General features: G+C 40.2%; 1 protein-coding gene across 1 annotated transcript in view; it reads left to right on the forward strand.

Moving 5' to 3' along the window:
- Positions 1-18,092, forward strand: part of mal2 (mal, T cell differentiation protein 2) — a 33,260-nt gene that overhangs the window by 8,536 nt on the left and 6,632 nt on the right. The window lies entirely within an intron of this gene.

An 18,092-nucleotide genomic window follows, 5' to 3' on the forward strand; every position in this document is an offset into this window, starting at 1 on the left:
AAATTAGGGTTGCATTCTCTGAAGTCTAGAAGGTTAATGTGTGATTTAATTGAAGATTTTTAAGATGTTAGGGTAGACATGGTAAATACAAACAGAATTCCCAACCAATAGAAACAAAGTCTAGGGAGCACAATATAAAATTTAGAGCTTAGTCTTTTCGAAGTGAAGTTGGAGAACACTACTGCAGCTAGAATGGTAGGAGTTGGGAGTTATCTTCAGATTGCATTTAGTTAACTATTAGTTTTAAATCTAGGACTGAAATTTCTGCAGTTGTGAATTTATTTGCTGAGCCAGTGTGTTTTTCTGTAAATGTTTCGTTGCCTCACTAAGTGACATCATCAGTGCATATTTGATAAGATGTTGGTTTTCTGTCCCACTGGGTACTTGTATGTCTATGGTACTTAAGGTTCCGTATCAGAGTTTGTATACGGGATCCAGTTCAATGTGTTTATTGAATGAGTTCCAGTTGGAGTGTCAAGCTTCAAGGAATTTTCTGCCAGACACAACCAGCGCACTCATTTCCCACCACACAGACAATGAAGGGCACCAAGTCAACAGGAACAATGTAACCATCCTAGCATAGGCAAAACAGACATGCCAGAGAATTCGTTGAAGCCTGGCACTCCAACCGGAACTTCATCAATAGACACATTGAACTGGATCCGTATACAAACCACTCAGATACAGTGTATCAACAAACAGATACAAATACCAGGTAGGACAGACATCCAACACCTTATCAAAGACACACTGATGTCACCCAGCAAGAAGACAAAACATTTGCAGAAAAACAACGGCTCGGCAAACGAGTCCATGACTTTATCCATAACCCGGGCTACAAATCTTCTCAAACTGAAATTCCTGGCTATCAAAGGTATTAAGGCTTGTTAAGCAAAACTAGCTCTACAGGGTTTAGTTACAATCAGGCACAATCTCAGTGAATGATGGAGTAGGTTTGAGATTTGAAAAAAAAAGCTAGGAGCAAGGTGATATTTCATGTTGTGAATTTTCAGGGTCGTAATGGCGTCATCAGCCAAAGCCTTGTTAGCAAGTGAACAAACCTGCTGGAAGAAGGTGTGCAAAGGACAGTGGTTAGTTTTTTAAGCAAAATCCATTGGTAGGTAAGTAAAAGTGAAATGAACACAAGCAGAAGATTAGTCCTGAGCTGGTACACTGTTGGAAGGTCCTCAAGAAGATAGTGGGTTATTTGGGAAGGAAGAAGCAATGTGTGCCTTGACTATTTTAACGATACTAAGGCTAATAAAAATCTGGTATATTCAAGAGGGCTTCAAGCCTAATAGAAGATAAAGGAATAGTGAAGGATTGAGCTAAGAATTTGGGTAAACAAATACCAAGATGTGGGCAAAGGAGTCAGAGTCACAGATGTACAGCACGGGAACAGACTCTTCAAACCAACCTGTCCATGCCGACCAGATATCCCAACACAATCTAGTCCCACCTGCCAGCACCTGGCCCATATCCCTCCAAACCCTTCCTATTCATATACCCATCCAAATGCCTTTTAAATATTGCAGTTGTACCAGCCTCCACCACTTCCTATGGCAGCTCATTCCATACACGCACCACCTTCTGCGTGAAAAAGTTGCCCCTTAGGTCTCTTTTATGCCTTTCCCCTCTCACCCTAAACCTATGGCCTCTCGTTCTGGACTCCGCCACCCCAGGGAAAAAATTTCATCTATTTATCCTATCCAAGTCCCTCATGATTTTATAAACCTCTAGAAGGTCACCTCAGTCTCTGCTCCAGGGAAAACAGCCCCAGCCTGTTCAACCTCTCCCCATAGCTCAAATTCTCCAACCCTGGCAACATCCTTGTAAATCTTTTCTGAACCCTCTCAAGTTTCACAACTTTCTTCCAATAGGAAGGAGACCAGAATTACATGCAATTTTCCAGAAGTGGCCTAACCAATGTCCTGTACAGCTGCAACATGACCTCCCAACTTCCATACTCAATACTCTGACCAATAAATGAAAGCATATCAAACGCTGACTTCACTATCCTATCTACCTGCAACTCCACGTTCAAGGAGCTATGAACCTGCACTCTTTGTTCAGCAACATTCCCAAGGACCTTACCATTAAGTGTATAAGTCCTGCTAAGATTTGCTTTCCCAAAATGCAGCACCTCGCATTTATCTGAATTAAACTCATCTGCCACTTCTCAGCCCATTGGCCTATCTGATCAAGATCCTATTGTAATCTGAGTTAACCTTCTTTGTTGTCCACTACACCTCCAATTTTGGTGTAATCTGCAAACTTAGTAACTATACTTCTTATGTTCACATCCAAATCATTTATATAAACAATGGAAGTTAGTGGACCCAGCACTGATCCTTGTGGCACTCCACTGGTCACAGGCCTCCAGTCTGAAAAATGACCCTCCCCTACCACCTTTTGTCTTCTACCTTTCAATTTTGTATCCAAATGGCTAGTTCTCCCTGTATTCCATGAGATCTAACCTTGCTAACCAGTCTCCCATGGGGAACCTTGTCGAACACCTTACTGAAGTCCATATAGATCACATCTACCACTCTGTCCTCATCAATCCTCTTTGTTACTACTTCAAAAAACTCAAACCAAGTTTGAGAGACATGGCTTCCCACGCACAAAGCCATGTTGACTATCCTTAATTAGTCCTTGCCTCTCCAAATGTACATCCTGTCTCTCAGGATTCCCTCCAATAGCTTGCTCACCACTGAAGTCAGGCTCACTGGTCTATAGTTCCCTGGCTTGTATGTATGTATAAAGGCATCCAGTTTGCTCATAAGGCTTGTATGTATGGCAGAAGCCAAAGTCTACAGGTGATTGGGTGTGGAAATTCAGGTTACATAGGTATGGCAAAAATTGGAGAGAACTTTACATAATATAATCAGATTTGCAACTAAACTTGCAAACTTAAAATTTACAGCTAAAGTTTCACAATCCATTAAATCATGTGGTTCAATTTTCTCCCAGATCCCTTCTGGCTCAGTGCAAGTGCAGAGGAAACTCCAGGTCAAGCTCACTTCCTGTACCTTAAAAAGAGTTTTTATTCTTGACTGTGTTAAGCTATCCTACACCAAGGAAGAAAGGAGACCACTTTACAGATAAAAATCAATCTTGCCAGCCACTGATGATTCCACATTCACATGGTGGATGTCAGTAGGAGCTGATCAAGACTCTGTTGTTTTCCTCTTCTCTCTATAGCAGCAAACAGACAACTTGTAGTAACTCAGTTGGAGCTCTGGCTAAGATGAGCTAATTTAGCACCAACTTCAATTCAGTGCAAGTCCTGCCTCTCTGACTCACTTATGTCTTTTTCATTTTCACACATAGTGAGAACTAATTGCTGGATAATGTGATTAGTTAAGTGGTTTTTAACCAGCAGAGACTCAATGGGTAAAAGGGACTTTTTTTCTGTACTGTAGGCCTCTGATTCATTGACTCTCTACCTTATCCAAGGACCCTGGAGAACAGAGACATTACTAAGAGCAGAGACTTTGGTCTCTCTCTTCTCTTCCTTGCCCTTTCCAAGCCTGCTGCACCATTGAATAAGATTAGTAAGGATAAGATTGCAATTAATGTTATATCAATTCTGCTTTTCTCATTCTTGGTTTCTCTTGGTGCCCAAAATTCTATTCATCTCATTTTTGGGTATGCTCAGTAATTGATCTTTCACAAATCCCTAGGGGAGCAAAAGCCAAAGATTCACAACAATGATAAAAGACTTACCATTTCAGCCCTAAATGGCTAATACTTTATTCTGACAAGTTCTATGGAAAAAGCTAATATTCAATGTGGGAATGCTAGTTGTTCTTTTGTTACTTCCTAAAACTGCCCATTGTTTAATTGTGAATGTTTAATGATCGAAAGGAAACACTCATTAAATGGCATTGGATGTCCAAAATCAGTTGATTTATTAAAGTGCGGCTTTTTGGCTCCTTCACCTGTAATAGTTGATACGTATGGGTAAAACATATGCATTGTAAATTTGTTTTCAATAGGAAATCTCTGTCCTAATGACAGTGGCACTTACCTGTGGTATGCAGGAATCTCTAGTCAAATATTCAATGAGATCAATCCAGCAAGACATGCATTGCTGATTTGTACTACTGTGTAATGAACCTGACCTAAAATGATTTGGTACTGTTCAAGATTAGCTTGAAGATTTTTTTTTAGATTAGATTACTTAGTGTGGAAACAGGCCCTTCGGCCCAACAAGTCCACACTGCCCCGCCGAAGCGCAACCCACCCATACCCCTAACCTAACACTACGGGCAATTTAGCATGGCCAAATCACCTGACCTGCACATCTTTGGACTGTGGGAGGAAACCGGAGCACCCGGATGAAACCCACGCAGACACAGAGAACGTGCAAACTCCACACAGTCAGTCGCCTGAGGCGGGAATTGAACCCAGGTCTCTAGCGCTGTGAGGCAGCAGTGCTAACCACTGTGCCACCGTGCTGCCCTCTGCCAAACAATATGTTGGTATCTGTAATATGTATTTGTGCATCAGCAATACAGTTTGTATCAGATGGTCAAACTATGACCAGGTATACCTGTAATTGGTTTTAAGGGTTGTTGTGAAATGTATCCCATGCTCTTTGCCAAAAAATGTCAGTTAATGGATGCTTTAGTAAATGTCACCATTTTATGCTGTATAAAATCAGTTGATTGCATTTTCAGACATGGAGTCTGTTTTGGTAAGCTGTGTTTCTCCTATGTTAAAAGTCCTGTATTTTGATTGAAATGTAATTGTACGAGAGAAGACCATTGACCCCCTTCTTGTTAATTGATCAATGATAAAATCTCAAATAAAAATGAGATCAGCACAATAGCACTTGTATTTTGAAGGTACACGATTAAACAAATTGTGTCCATATTTACCTCCGTTGTGATTCCATTGTGCAACAGTTTTGTGCAGCATGACTGGGACATGTATTCAGTTGGCATAACAAGTGATGGATGAGTTGGTTGCTGAGCTCATATCTTGTAGATCTGATTTGCAAATGAATAAAGTAATTTTGAAATTAGAAGCCGCAGTCACCATAAATAGCTGAACTAATTGCCAGTTTGGTTCTTGGCTTGTGCTGATTTAGTGGTCATACCTAAGACAATTTAAGCATAATTGTCTCAGCAACCCAAGGTTAAGAAAGAATTGGGTTTGTGTTCTTTCTACATGTTGCTGTTCAGTAACCCCTGCAGGAAAGTACAGGTACAAGCATTGGCTGAGGACAATACAACATTTGCAATGTTTGAGCCGCATGCTAATATTGAGTACCTGTGATGATACTGTGGCTTTAAGAGGTGGGTTTTTTTTTGTCCTGGCTTTTTTTAAGAGATTAGGAGGGATAGTGGGGGGTGGGGGGGAGGGAAACAGGGGACAAGCAGTTGAAGAGAAGATAAACAACTTGTGAAGCCTTGGGTATATTTTTTTGTTCCAACCATTTAAAACAAAAGCAGCCTCCCACCCACAACCAAGATTTTGTTCAGCTTTCAGCAGTTGTTGTTGTGGTCTTGAGGGAAAGAATAGTTTTCACTTCTCTTGGTTACAGCCAAAAGTTGGGGGTTGTCTGCTTACTACCGGAGTTGCGTGTGTTTCATTCTGTATTCTGAATTTGCCTTTTCCAAGGGTGTGTTTATGGGATGTGACTATATTGGATCAGTTACTGCTTAGTAATAAAATATAATCTATTCTGTAAAATTTTCTCTGCCTTGTATTTTAACTGTGGGTGAATAAATTGTGTTTTGCTTAACTTAGAGTAGTTTGACCAGTCTCACTTGGAACACAGCGCCTCAATCTTTAAAATAAGAAAAAGTTAGGGTCGTGGGTACTTTAATACATTTGACGGGGCCTGATCCAGAACTACCTGGGTGATGTAATGAATGAAGTATTAGCAGAGTAGTTTTACAAAAGAAGGTTAATTTCCTTTAATAGCTACTTTCAGAATATCAATATTTATGAATGCTTGGGCACGATGAGCTAAGTAGCCTCCTGTGCTGTGACACGATTCCGTTTTGGTGCAGAAGAAGGAAAATTTTTAATGTCAGGCAGTAAAAGACTTTAAGGCAGGTGAACTAAGTTGAGTAAATGTAAAGCAGCCGAAAGATGTTGCAGCAGATTTATCTTCTACGAAATTTTAACTTCAAATAATGGTTCAATGAAATTAGCTAGTCTATTAAGATTCACATCTTGAGCTAGAAGATTATATATCATTCTGTGCTGTATGTAGAGTGTAAAAGAAAAAATGGCAACATGGAGAAGAACTATCCTTGTTGCCTATATCCTATAAACACTATCAAAGTAAGCCCATTTCTTCTTTCCTGAAAGCCCTGCACTATTCTACTCAATGGGAAAGTATGCTTGTAGGTTGGTTCAGGAAGCAGGGCTATGATGTTTTGTTACATACAGTTTAATTTGCTTTCTAAAATTGGCCTTGACTTCTAACCTCTTAACATTGCTCACAAGGTTAATCATAATTTTTATATCCAGTTATTCAGATGTTTATCTGCATGAAGCTGTAGAAAGTTTTGCCCCACTTGAATAGATCAAATATGTTACACCCTGTATCTATGATGTATGAGACATGTTTATACAGTTTCAGTATAATTCCAGCATTTTATGTTCAAAATGCAATGTTTTGCCAAGTTTTAACACACTACTAATTCAGGAAACAAATCTGGACTTGTTAACACTTGATTACTGTTTTTTTTTATAATTGAGGAATTTGTCTGTCAGAGGAGCTGTTCTGATTATGTAAGAAACTACTGGTGGCATAGTGGCTTGGTGGTTAGCACTACTGCCTCTCGACACCAGAGACCTGGATCCCATTCCAATCTCGGGTGACTATTTGTGTGTGGATTTGCATGTTCTCCATGTGTTTCTGTGGTTTTCCTCATACAGTCCAAAGAGGTTCACGTTAGGTGGATTGACCATGTTAAATTGCCCATAGTGTCTGGAGACATGCAGGCTAGATGGATTAGCCATGGGAAATGCAGGGTTGCAGAGATAAGGTTGAGGGGTGGGTCTGGGTGGGATACTGTTCAGAGGGTTAGTGTGGGCTTGATGGACTGATTGGCCTAATTCCACACTTCTAGGGATTCTGTGATTCTATAAAAATGCTGCCTCAAGAGGGACGTTCTGCCCACAGATCTGTCACTAACTTTCTTGGCTCTCACTCATGATCAGTCTACTTTGCCGCTTTTAAAATGGTATATCCTGCTTCCTGTTTTTTGAAATTAAAATCACTAGGTGAAAAGAATAATTACTCGTGCTTATTTATATTGAAATTTTCTTCCTCTGAAAGCTCATTTTTAAAAATAAACATTGCATAATATAGAAAATTGAGTAACCTTAGCAATCATGTATTTGTTACTACTTTAGTCATCCTAATGCTCTGCCTTAAGCAGTAGTTTAGTCACTGTTGTATAAATTGGTGGAGTTGAGTATCCTTCTTACAAGTGGTAATTATTAATGTATAATCCTATTTTTGGGTGATGGTATTCTAACAAGCCCCCACCCTATTTTAACTGAAGTCCATGCATATAAACAGATCAAAATGCTGCAGATGTTGGAATTCATAAATAAAAACAATTATGCAAATGCATGGCAGGTCAGGCCATATCAATGGAGGAACGAAACCGCTGTGTCCTGACAAAACATCAATGACTTGAATCATTAACTCTTTCTGCACCAAAATGACCTAAGCTGTGGGATATTTCTGGTAGTCTGTTTTCACCATCTAGGGTATTTTGCTTTTTGTCTTAATGTTTCTTTCATTGGTGTCATTGGAAGATCAGTTACAATCTTGAATGTTCTGCTGTTCTCTCCCTTGAGAATCCTCTCTGCAGTTGCAGAGTTCAGAATTGCCTGCCTTAGTTAGGGACATGGATTTCACTGACTGCAGAGCACCCTGAGGGAGGATGGTCAGCCACTGGTCGTGATCCATATCAGGACCAATGAATGAATAGAAAGAAGGGTGAGGTTGTGCAGCCAAATTTTAGGGAGCTGGAAAGTAACTGTAAGGCTGGACCTCAAAGGTGTTGGCCTCTGAATTTTCCTGTGTTGCTCATCAGTGGGGACAAAAATAAGGTAAAGCAGGTAAATGCATGGCTGGAGACGTGATGCAGGAGGGACGGCTTTAGATTCTTCAGGAGCAGTATCCCACTTCTTAGGTATGAGAGGTCTAAATAGACTTAATTGTTTGTTCCCAGCTCTGTTAAGGTGCTATGTTGTTTTGGAGTGGTTTGTTGTTGAGAATTTTTCTTTTACACTTGCCAAGCTAAAGTGAATGTGGATTCTCCACAAAGTCAGTCTGGGAATATAATCTATATGATTTAAGGAAATGGTGGAAAGTTTAGATTATAAAATATCGTCTTAAATCAAGAGGTGAAAAGAGGAAGGAATTTAAAATAATTGCAATACCACAGAGTACAGAGAAAACTATCAGAATGAGAGCCTGACATGTCTCAGGATCTCATCCAAAACCAGGATCTTAAAAGAAGTAATTGCTGAATTAGTGCATTAGTTGTAATTTTCCAAAATTCCCTAGATCTGGGAAGGTCCAATCAAATTGGAAAATAGCAAATGTAATCCTTCCCTTCCCTTGAAGGGAAGGAAACAAAATGCAGGATTCTGCAGGCCATGTAGACCAATGTCTGTTATTGGAAAATTTAGTATCTGTTATTAACAAGGTTATCGCATGGCTTCCAGAAAAACTTAATGTAATTAGAATCCACATGAGTTTTTGAAATGAAAATGTTTGTTTGATTTATTCATTTTCTTTGAGAAAATAGGATGCAGCTCAGATAAAGGGGAGCCTATATACATGATGTACTTGGATTTCCAAATGGTGTGAAGTGCCACTTCAAAGGTTACTACACATGTTAAACTCATGGTGCAGTGGGTAACATTTTAGCATGGATAGAGGAGTTGTTGGTTAGCAAAAAGGTAGCATTTATGGGAATAATTGAGTCATCTTTGGACTGGCCAATTGTAATTAATGTGGTGCCACAGGATTCTGTGTTGAGGCCTTGTCTATGCACTGTATCACAGCTTGTGTTTGGGTACCACCTGACTTATCTTTGCATTGGGACTGGTTGACAGCCAATCACAGCCCAAGTTTAGTTACCATTTGACTTGGATATCTACACTGGGAATGAATGTCACCATCCTGGTTGGACATTTTCCAGGAGGTGGTGGCAGAAGGCAATATAACGGCAAATCATGACATGTGGCATAAGCAGATGAAACTAGAAAGAGGGATAGAAGAAAAATTATGAAAATATTAAGGCTCACATAGAGGCTGTATAATGGTACCCAAACATGGGTTGTCAGTGTCCCTGTGTCAGGGAGTATTGATTATCTGATTGCACACAGTAACTAATTGGTCCGAGCGATGTAGAAGTTGGAGTGGTACTTGAGTGTGGGCTGAGATTGGCTGGTGGCCAGTCCTGATCACTAGTTGGAATGATTTATTTAGCCACTGGCAGATTCTGAAGGATCAGAGAGTCTTCTGGGGAGATTTGGCAGCCATAACCTACTGTGGCTAAATTTGCTAATGTGACAAATATAGATGGGAGAGTAAGTTGTGTAGAGGATGTGAGGAGTCGACATAACGGGGGTATAAATAGGTTGAGTAGGCAAAAGAAATTAGATTAGTATAATTTGGGACTTGTCCACTTCAGCATCAATAACAGAAAATCAGTATACTCATTAAATGGAAAATCACAGAACTTTGATACAAAAGTATCTGTTTCCTGGTACTTGAATATCACAAAGTTAATACTTGGACGTGTAACTATGGAGGTAAATGGATATTGTTTATTGTGAGGGATTGTAATAAGAAAGTAGGGGAGCTTTAATCCGGTTGAAAAGGCCTCCCTGTCACATCCAGTCATTGCACAGAAGCTGTGGTACCTCTTATAGTCTTTCACTATTATCATTGAGGGCTTCATGTGTCTCCCAATATGAATTAAAGACCTGGAGCAGCAAAACTTTGTAGACTAGTCTGCTTCGTTCTATTCTAACTTTATTTGTGCATCCTCGCGGTCCTATCATATTCCTAAATGATCTGGATGTGAGCATAGAAGGATGGGTTAGTGAATTTGTGGATGACACTAGGTAGGCAGAATTGTGGATAATGCTGAAGGATGTTGTGTGTTACAGAGGGACATAAATAAAGTGCAGAGCTGGGCTGAGAAGTGGCAAATGGAAAAGTGACGTAGTTCACTATGGAAACAACAGGAATGCAGAGTACTGGGCTTATGGTAACATTCTTGGCAGTGTAGATGAACAGAGATCTGTGTCCAGGTGCATAAATCTCTGAAAGTTGCCACCAAGGTTGATAAGGTTAAGAAGGCATATGGTGTGTTGGCAATTATTTGTAAGGGGGGGGTTAAGTTTCTGAGCCATGAGATCATGCTTCAGCTATACAAGACACTGGTAAGGCCGCACCTGGAGTATTGCATACTGTTCTGGTCGTCATATTATAGGAAGGATGTGGAAACTTTAGAAAGGGTTCAGAGGAGTTTTACTAGGATGTTGCCTGGTATGGAAGGAAGGTCTTGTGGGGAAAGGCTAAGGGAACTGAGGCTGTTTTGTTGGAGAGAAGATGATTGAGAGGTGATTTAATTGAGATGTATGAGATAATCGGAGGGTTAGATAGGGTGGACACCATCCTTTTTCCTTGGATGGTGAAGGCTAACACAAGGGGACATAGCTGTAAATTGAGGGATGATAGGTGCAGGACTGATATCAGGTATAGTTTCTTTACTCAGTAGTAGGGGCATGGAATGGCCTGCCTGCTAAAGTAATAGACTTGCTGACATTAAAGACATTTAAATGGGTGTTGGATGTACATATGGATAATAATGTAAAGGTGCAGGTTAGATGGGCATCAGATTAATTTCACAGGTTGGCACAGCATCAAGGGCTGAAGACCCTGTGTACTGCACTGTAACGTTCTATGATCTATGTATTCTGGAGCAGTTTTCCTATCTTTGTAGATCAAAAAGTCCCATTGGAACTAATGTAATTTTCACCTTACCAAATCTCTTCAAACTCCCACTTCCTGCTGGGGCTATCTGCTATCTGGCTCCACTAATCTATCCTCTTTCTAATTTCCTTCCTTTACATAAAGGGTGACCTTTTATAGAGGCTTATAAAATCATGAGGCGCATGGATAGGGTGAATAGCCAAGGTTAGTTTTTGGAGTGTAGCAGAGCCTGATATTAGAGGGTATAGGTTTAAGGTGAGATGGGAAAGATTTAAAAGGGAAATGAAGGGCAACACTTTCACACAGAGGGTGGTGCATGTGTGCAATGATCAACCAGAGGAGGCGTCAGATACAGATACAATAATGACATTTAAAAGACACCTGGAAGGGTATATGAATAGGAAGGTTGAGAAAGATATGGGCCAAATGCTGCCCATGGGACTAGAGTAATTTAGGATATCTGGTCAGCATGAATGAGTTGGATTGAAGGGTCAGTTTCTGAGCTATACATCTGACTCTATGTTTGCTGACTCATGTTAGTACAATTCTATGAGTAGTAATGGACCAATTATCCATTATGACTCTTTCTTAGGTATAGATGGTGAGTCTTGAATGAGGCTAAACATTAATGTACCCAATCCTAACCTTTTCATAACAATCTGTTTATTTGCAGATCTTGCTGGGAAGTGTTGAGAAGCAAGAGTAATGTTTAGCCTGGTGGTAATGCCCCAAATTGTGTTATTGGATGGAACAGGGATTGAACTTTAAACCATAAGGAACAAAATAGGTTCAACAACATACAATGAGTTTTTTTTAATGCCCATCTAACCAGATTTGAAGCTTTTTACATTGGCTTATTATCTAAGTTTCCCTAATAACTTACTGTGGTATGTTGATCAAATTCCAACAACCACTCCTGAAAATGAGTGGCTTTGGATAACTCTGCATGACATGTGGAAGGAAATATTGAAGAATGAAATATTTTGACTCTGAACCACTTAACCAAATATAGAACAGCTTGTATCATAGGATAAGGGAATCCTGCAGTTTGTGTTTTCCCCATACAGGTCTGATGCACAGAATGGATATGGGAGTCAGTGAATTCATTTGTGGTTTTGATTTGTAGTTTTATGGTGTGTAAACAATCAAAATTGTAACTGAATATTTTCTTACATGTGTTGATTTATTGTTATCTTGTATTGTTCCAAAGAGCAGTCATACTGGCCTCAGTATTATTGCTCTCCCTGCAGATGTTGCCAGACTTGCTGAGTTTCTCCATTGTTCTTAATTTCAGAGTTCCCTCATGCTCAGAATTTTGCTTTGACATATTTTGATATTTTTGTATCAGCAGTATTTACTTGACCTTTTGAGGTTGATACTGAGACCTGATTATCTTTCTATTGTGTTCTTTAATCTATAAATCATTGTTCATCTCTCAAAAACAAAGTCTTATTGCATTCGAGTCTTAGTAATCCTGAGATTCTTAATGTCATCTGATTGAATGCCACATGGTACAATCAAAATTGGCAACACTAAGGCCATTAAACTTGCGAATGTTTTGTTTCTATCCTATACCTTCCTTAAGTTTAAACCTTATTTCTTAAATCTCTCCCAAATCGCTAACTGTTCTAATAATAATAATCCCAATTTTGAGTCATCTTGGTATTACTATTTTGTCTCTCAAGGTGGAAATTAATGAATCATAATCTCTTTATTAGCTTAAGAACCTTCATTGAATGTGAAGCTTGAAATTGTATATAATCCAACTATGGCTTTGCAGCTTTTATAATAATTTACCTTGATCTCTTCTATTGGTAGTATTATGTTATTTGTGCATTTAGTGCACAAAGGATTACTGCAATGGACTAAATGTAGGCAGTTGTATGTTTTTGAAAAGTAAATTTGTGTGCCCTAAAATTAAGGAATTGTGAATGCTCGAAACAAAATAAAACAAAAACGAAAAATACTGGTGAGACTCTACCAGTCTGACAGTATCTGTAGAGAAAGCAAAGTTAACGCTTCATGTCCACTGACTCCCTACTTCAGAGCTGATTGATAGCTAGGAAAAGCTGGTGTGTAAGCTGAAGGCAGGGTGGATGGGGGGAGAAGTGAGTGGAAAGGTGGAGATGGAGTCTGTGTTTAACAACTTTCTGTACTTGTGCACTCCCTTTCTCTTCCTACCCATAACTGAGTCTGTCTGGTCCTCACTTTCTACCCCATCAGTGTTCACATGTAAAGGATCATGACCCACCATTTCCAGCACTAGACACTCGCTCATTTCCCTTGCGTCCCTTATCAGCATCTTTTAGGGATCGTTCCCGACATGACACTCATCTACTCCTTTGTACCGTGCACATCTCCAGAATCCCATGGCAACTTTTGTATTCCCTCCACCTTCATCGCCCTTCTCTTTTTCTCCCCCCCCCCCCCCCCCTCCAAAAAAAACACCCCAGATCCCAGACAGACCTTCCAGATGAAGCAGCAATTTACCTACACTTCACTGCAACCTAGGCTATTATACTGTCTGCTCATAATGTACATGGCAGAGATAAAATGCTGATTGCCAACTGCTTTGTGGAGCACCTACACTTTTCACAAAAATTGCCTCAAGTTTCCAGTTGCCTGACATTTTGACATGCCACCATGCTGTCTGGTCAACATTTGTCTTTGGCATGCTATAGAGGTCCAGCAAGGCTCAGCACAAACTTCTCTCATTTCTGCTTGGGGACCCTTCCGCCTTCATAGAATCTGAACAATTTTCTTTCGCTTTTGCTCGTGTGCTCACATGGAATTGGGGGTGACATTCTTTTCTGGTTGGAGTCAGACCTTTCACAAAGGAAAATAATTGTGCGTCAGTCATCTCTGGTCTAGGATATCTCTGCCCTCCATCATAAGGTCAGAAGTTGGAACGTTCACGGATTGCATAATGTTCAGTGCTATTTCTCACTCCTCCCACTGAATCAGTCCATGTTCAAACTCAGTAAGATTTGGACAATATCCAGACAAATGCTGACAAATGACTGACCAGTATCATTTGTTCTGCAGAAGTGCCAAGCAATGGACCTTTCATGAGAATCAAACCTTCACCCTCGACATTCAATCGAATTACCATTGCTGAATCCACCACTATTCACATCAGAGTCACAATCCTGAAATTCCTTTCATGGTATTGTGGGTGTGGTGAGTTGAAATCTTGAACTGCTAAAGTCCACCAAGTGGACTTTAGCAGTTTGATGAGACAATATTCTTGAGGGCAGTTATGACTGGGCAATAAATGCTGGCCCAATCTGCAATTCTAGGAATTTTAAAAATGCATGCTGAGTGAGTAAAGGCATGGCAAGGGAAGTATAATGTGGATAAATAGAGATTATCCACTTTAGAGGATCAAAGGTGTGGAGTACTTCAAGGACGAGAGATTGGAAAGTGTTGAAGTACAAAGAAATCTAGGTATCTTGGTTCATTAAATCACTAAAAACTAGCATACGGCCTTTCATTGTAAAGGAGGACCAGACAGGTTTTATCAAGGGTCGTAGGTGTATTAATAATGGAGTATTAAACATGGTCCAGGTATGCAAGCAAGGCTCAATTCTGGGCTTAGTAGTCTTCCTGGACACAGAGAAAGCGTTTGACCGGGTGGAGTGGCTGTACCCTTTTTATGTACTGGAGCGGTTTTTGCCAAGTGGGTGGCAATGTTATGTAGTGACCCGAAAGCACTATTATATGATCCAACAATTTTAGTATCGGCATAGGCAACCAACAAGGCGCCCCTCTCGCCGCTATTTACATCGGTGATTGAGGCGCTGGCGGAGGCCATCCAGAGGGATCCCAACATAATTGCCCCGGAGGTAGGAACAGGCTGGTGTAAGATATCCCTTTATGCGGATGATGTTATTCTGTTTTTAACTGATCTGCTGACATCTGTGCCCTGTTTAATACAAGTGGTTAATCTATTTGGTTTGTTCTCAGGATATAAAATAAATATTATGACGTTGGAGACCATGCCTGTGGGGGGACTTACCAGTATATCCAGTTTTGGGGATGGTACCCATTTTCCCTTTCAGGTGGTCACAGGGAGGTTTCCTACATTTAGGCATTTTTATCACCCTGGCCTTCAATCAGTTATATAAAGCTAATTTCTTTGCAGTTGCTAGAGAAGGTAGGGCAGGATCTTTGGCACTGGGATAATTCTCCTATATCTTGGTTGGGTAGAATAGTTCTGGTCAAAATGAATGTTCCTCACTTATTATTATCCCACACAAATGCTCCCTTTGCTGTCTAGGCAAGCACTACTGAAGCTTTACAGTTGGCTTGGATCTGTCATCTGGCATCAGATGGCCTCTTATTAAGCTGGACAAATTGCAGCTTCTGCAGGGGATAGGAGGTTTGGATATCAATTGAGTTCCTTACTATCCTATGTGGCTGACTGGGCCTGTCGGGACCTGCGGTCAATTTGGTTGGACATCGAGGCATCCCAGGCAAAATGCCATCTCATTAATTCCTTGTTTATGGACAAGATAACTCTTATGGACCGTTGCAGAAACCCGATTGTCCTAACATGGTTAAAACATGGAGAATGATGCAGCAAGGTGAGGGCAACTTACATAAACCTCCCCTTTTCGCTCCCATAATGGGAATGTTAGGATTCCAGCCAGGGTCGTTGGCTTCTGGCTTTAAGCTCTGGGAGTCTAGAGGAGTCTCCTGTTTGTGAAACTATTTGATGGGGAGGTTATGATGTCTTTCGAGCAGCTGAGTCAGAAATGAGCTATCTAGGAGGGACCTCTTTCATTACTTTCAGGTTAAGGACTTTACACTACAAAAAACTACATTGATGGTTAGTCCCTCCAAGTCAGATACAGAGAGGAGAGTATTCTGGTCTATGGGTGCGCTCTCGTTCAGCACCCTCTATCATTTGTTAGGAAGTAATGTTTCGAAGAATATTTAGCGGTTATGCAGAATCTGGACTCTGGAATTGGGGGTGGAAATCTGAGATGTGAGAGGATATTTGGGAGAATGTAAGGAAGATTTCAATTTGTAACAGGATGCAGGCTATGCAGCTGAAGGTACTCCATGTGACTCATTCCACTCTGGAGCGGCTTGCGCAATTTAAGACCGGAGCATCCCCAGTGTGCCCTAAATGTAAAACAGATGTTGGCACAGAAGTTGGATCCAGTGTCCCTCCTCTTGGGTCTGTCAAATGTCCCCTCTTTGGACGTGCATGGGAAGAAACTGTTTAATATTCTTTCATTCTGTGCGAGGAAGAACATTCTAATGAGCTGGGGATCGGATAATCCCCTGGGACTTGCAGGCTGGCGCAGATTAGTCATGGAGCACATCCCCCTGGACTTCTTTACGAGTATGGTGCACCAGAACACAGCAGCCCTTTCTGAATTATATAGATGCAGACTTGTCAGCTATATTGGTCAGGGCCTTCGTGTCGTCATGTGGGCTATGTCTGGCGATCCAGGGGCCCCTCGGGTGGAGGGGGAAGAATCCCAAACAAATACACGTTTGCTTATTAATGCTCCTGGTGGTGGGGAGCTTGGGTGGGATTGCGCTGAGTGCAGTAACTTACCAAATATAATTAAATTTACTTTGGTTTAATTTAATTGTTTTTCTTAAGTTATTTATTGAATTGTAGATTTTGTAGGATTTCTTTCCCCCTCTCACCTCCCCCCCCCCCCCCCCCCCCCCAGTGGTTTGTGGAATAGACAAGTATTTTTCTGTTGTTATTGTCATTATATTGTCAGGTTGTTATACTATTTTGTAGTAATTTTGTAAAAAAAAAAAAATTTAAAAATTTTTCTCAATATTTACAAAAAACTAGCATACAGGTGCGGCAAGCTATTCAAAGGCAAATGATATGTTAACCTCTATCGCAAGAGGATTTGATTATTATAGCAATGTAGTCTTGCTTCGATTCCATGGAAACTTGGTGATATTTAGCTGGAGCATTGTTCTGGTTCTCGTCCCTTGCCTCAGGAAAGATATACTTGCAGTAGAGGAAGTGCAGCTGTGATTCACCAGGTTGGTCTGTAGACTGGTGGGTCTATCCTGTGAAGAGACTGAGACTGTATCCCCTAGAGTTTAGAATAATAGTTGTCTCATAGAAACTTAAATTCTAAAGGATAAAGTTAAAAATCTCACAACACCAGGTTATAGTCCAACAGGTGTATTTGGAATCTAGTGCTTCCAAATACCTGTTGGACTATAACCTGGTGTTGTGTGATTTTTTAAGTTTATATACCCCAGTCCAACACTAGCATCTCCAAATCTAAAGGGGATGGACAGTGTTGAAGCAGAAAAGAATGTTTTCCCTAATTTTGAGCTGTAGAATCAGAGTACAATCTCAGAATGAAAGGTAAGCCATTTCGGACTGAGATGAAGAGGAACTTCATTCACCCTGGTGAATCTAGCTCTGGTCATCAAGTAATTTCTAGACCCAAATTGGTATATTTCCAGCTATTAATGACATAAGGCATATGGGAACATTGCGGGAATGTGGCATTGAGGTAGATGATCAACCAGGTTTGAGGGGTTGAATGGTCGACTCTTTGTTTTATTTTAAATTGTATGTAATTTATCTTCTGTTGCCTTTTGTTAACTGTATAGGAATTTATTTTTTTTGGCAGATCAATAAATTGTTTTAATAAAATCCCTGGGCATGGATTGACTTTGAGATGTCATGACCATTTAATAGGAATTTGAATGCACAAAGTGCAAAGTACTTCAAACACATGAGAAATTAGCTGAGTCGTGACACACAGGCACATGACTTATTCACACATTGAAAGAATGCACTAATTTGAGTGAAAATTGTTTTAATTCTATTGTCTTAAATGACAAGCATGAATTTTTAAGTAAGGCATTTTTTTTGAATTGATAGTTTGAGTTTAAATTGAAATAACATTTTAATAAACCTGCTCCGTCTTACTGAAGATAAAATCTCTTAATGGCGCACTTATTAATGTTTGCATCAGATTAGTCTGCGAGCTGATCTTTGGAAAGTGTACACAGCTATGACCTTTTTAAGGTCTCCCATCTAACATTGGAGGTTCTATTTCCACATTTGGCTTTCAGCAAAATGATCTGGTATTGT

The sequence above is a fragment of the Chiloscyllium plagiosum genome, unplaced genomic scaffold (assembly GCF_037043375.1).
Source record: "Chiloscyllium plagiosum isolate Xiang-an unplaced genomic scaffold, Cpla_swu_hap1 HiC_scaffold_4, whole genome shotgun sequence".
Taxonomy (NCBI): Eukaryota; Metazoa; Chordata; class Chondrichthyes; order Orectolobiformes; family Hemiscylliidae; genus Chiloscyllium; species Chiloscyllium plagiosum.